The sequence below is a fragment of the Cydia splendana genome, chromosome 5 (genome assembly GCF_910591565.1).
Source record: "Cydia splendana chromosome 5, ilCydSple1.2, whole genome shotgun sequence".
Lineage (NCBI taxonomy): Eukaryota > Metazoa > Arthropoda > Insecta > Lepidoptera > Tortricidae > Cydia > Cydia splendana.
Window position 1 is genome coordinate 2,770,578 of NC_085964.1, and position 3,481 is coordinate 2,774,058.

Consider the following 3,481-nt stretch of genomic DNA (forward strand, 5'->3'; position numbering starts at 1 on the left):
CAGCATCGCAAACAAGCCAAATGATATCAAACTAAGATCTAGTCTGAATTCCAGCAAAATTGAGGCGTAAATCCACACAACGATGTACAACATGCATGTCGTTTTGATCGCATCAAGCCAATGCATGACATGCCGACGCATTATCAAAACACAAACTTAACTATATAGCCAACTATCTTGAAAACAACCCGACTGTAGCCTTATTACAATGTGATAAGGTTGGTGAAATTTGAATCGGTGGTAAGGTTAAGTTTGTAAAAGTTTACACAGCATAGTCCAAGTTTGCATTGCAGATTGGGCAGTTCAGTGAAAATGCAAATACGCCCATTGTATGTCTGACCCTTGTTGAAGGTATGATATGCGGTTTGGACTAATTGATTTATGTGTAAGTTGTGGCTGTAAGAGTCGTTAGCCGCTTAGTTGTGGCCGTTGTAGTTTTCGCTTCTCTCTGTTTTGTCTGTGGAATGAACGCCCGCTGAAAGTTTTCTAGAAGGACCTAATACTGACTGCCCGATTCGATTTTTAAGATACGTCAATTAATAGATCTAGAAACGATATGGATTAGATGTGTCAGTGTCAAAAGTGAAGTTTTTGTTTGAATATACGTCACATTTGACACTGACATATCTAATCCATATCGTTTCTAGATATATTAATTGACGTATCCTAAAGTTCGAATCGGGCCGTATGGGACTATTGGGATAATTCAAATAGTTAAAAGTCGACGGTGTCTACTTACCATGCAGGCTATACACTTAATTTGCTTCGTCGGTGGTCTTAGAAAATGTACTGGTTTTAGACCTCTTGCGAATGCAACTTTTTACCCGCACCAAACTATTTAATAATTCAGAAGCTAAATGCAGCTGCCGGGCTCGGTATTCAGGGGCTTTTACTAGAGCACTAATGGCAGCGCTCTATAGTTCGTTTTTTTAGCATTAGAAATAAGGTAAACAATCTTGATGTGTCTTTTAATTGAAAAAACACATTTTAAAAATAAGTTACGGCAAATATGTAACAAATATGAATCTAATACGATCTTTTATATTCTTCTGCTTTCATAAGTAATAGTTATTGATTTTTTTAAAGCGGATTTCAATTAAAAGACATGTCAAGATCGCTGACCATCTTACAAGTTCTTTCTAATGCTAAAAAAAACGAACTAACTATGCTTTATTGCGGCCAATTAGACGTACTGTAAGTCTCAAAAACGTTACCACATATTAGGTACTTAAGTTTTTGCAAATTACTCTTTCTTCAAATTTCATGTCATCAACCACATTCTGCACTTGCCCGTTTTGGCAATAAGCCTACCTACTAAACCAGGGCCTGTTGTGAGACATACTAACATTAAATAATTTTACGGTTTAGACTCACTTGTTTTTAGTCACTCGCGCGACATGTTTCGGAGACCATGTAAGGTGTATTCGGGTATTACCGAATGTCGGATAATTCCGAAATTCAGATGAAAATCACCCTTAATTCCATCATAATAAAAGTCTCTTTCGGAATTATCCGACAGTTTTCGACATTCGGAATTACCCGAGTAAACCTTACGCGATACACGGCCGTCGTGAACGCTGCTCGCACTGTTAGTGCTTGAGAAAGGAGACCTAGGCGCTCCGAAACATGTCGCGCGAGTGACTAAAAACAAGTGAGTCTAAACCGTAAAATTATTCAATACCTAAATATTAGTTCTGCACGGCGGCTACAAGAACCTTAAGACGAAACAGGAGCTGAGTTTTAAATATTTTAGGTAAATATACCCGTCTCGCTAACGGAAGCGGCACCTAAAAGTAGTGCGATAAGGACAAGGCGAAAAATCCTGCATAAAAATCTCAAAAATCGAGGTTTCGTACTCCTCTGTTTCCTCCTCCAAAACTTAACCAATCGTAACCAAATTTGGAAATCTAAATGATTATGAAATTATCTGTGTCGGACCGTTTTGCTTTTTTGGCTAATTGATATCAGTTTTGAATGCCACGCCTCTCATTGCGGCATAGTCAATTAGGCCATTTTGGCCATTTTTGAAGGGCTCTAGCGCCTTAAAAAACAAAAATATCAAAAAAGCAAAACGGTCCGACACAGATATTGACAATATTAATCTGTGTTGAAAAAATCATTGCTCTAGCTTCAAAAACCAAGCAGGAAAACGAGGAGTACGTTTGTATGGAGAAATGACCACTCCTGTTGGCTCTTAAGCTGTAGCACTCTAAAATGAGGTAGGTAGGTTTGTTTTTCATTTTAAGACCCTTGGACGCATAATAGAAAATAATTTAATAGAAAAATCGAGTAACATACAGATAATTATTTTTAGGGTTCCGTACCCAAAGGGTAAAAACGGGACCCTATTACTAAGACTCCACTGTCCGTCTGTCCGTCTGTCAGACATACAGTTGAAATTTTCACAGATGATGTATTTCTGTTGCCGCTATAACAACAAATACAAAAAATTACGAAACCCTCGGTGGGCGAGTTCGACTCGCACTCCGGTTTTTGCTAACTGCTAACGACACGTTTAAAAATAAAGCTAAGTTGAAAAAATCGCTGCCTCAGGCGAGCCGGCAGCCAGGCAGCCCACTTTCACTTTTCCATCGAACCCATTTAGACGTTTCAAGAACATTCATGCATTATTGCATTGCTAACTATAGTACAATGAATTCATTCAGTACAAAGTACAATGTAACGAAAAATGCAAGTTCTTGAACCGTCTAAATGGGGTCTTTATTTATAAATATTGCTACAAAGAGTAACGTTTCTTTGTAAGCGCACGAAGAATCTTCCATTCTAAACAAACCGCCATAACAAATATTGTTCCACTCCTTTCCCACTTTCCGACGATCTATCATATGCTTTTACCCCACAATGTATGTTACCACAGACCATAGATTTAGCCTAGATCACTTACCTTTAATAGTATATACTGGGTCAAGCAGATCTTGTCAGTAGAAAAAGGCGGCAAATTTGAAAAATGTAGGCGCGAAAGGATATCATCCCATAGAAAATTTGAATTTCGCGCCTTTTTCTACTGACAAGATTTGCTTGACCATCTATAACTTAACAATTTCAACTGGTTTTGATACAACAACTGTTACTTTTTAACACCACGGGATAGAAAGTGACGGACACCGTTTTATCACGCTGTCACGTAGAAAAGAACGACCATCATATCCGTGCAGTAATATATGATCCCGCGCCATGTTGTGAATTTTAGCTGCAAGTAATTTTTTCATACTATACTGAACACTCACATGAGAAAAACAGCGCACTCTTGACAATGATCATTATATTACCGTGACCGGCTTTACTACGAGCATTTGCTGCGTCTACTTCAACTATGATCTGTAGTATATAACATTGTGTTATGTATGAATATTATTTGGTGAGTTTAGGTAAGGTTTTGCGTTAGCTCCCTCTTAAAAAAATACACGTAAAGTACTACGAGCATATACTGCGTCTATTTCAAATACGATCTGTGGTATGT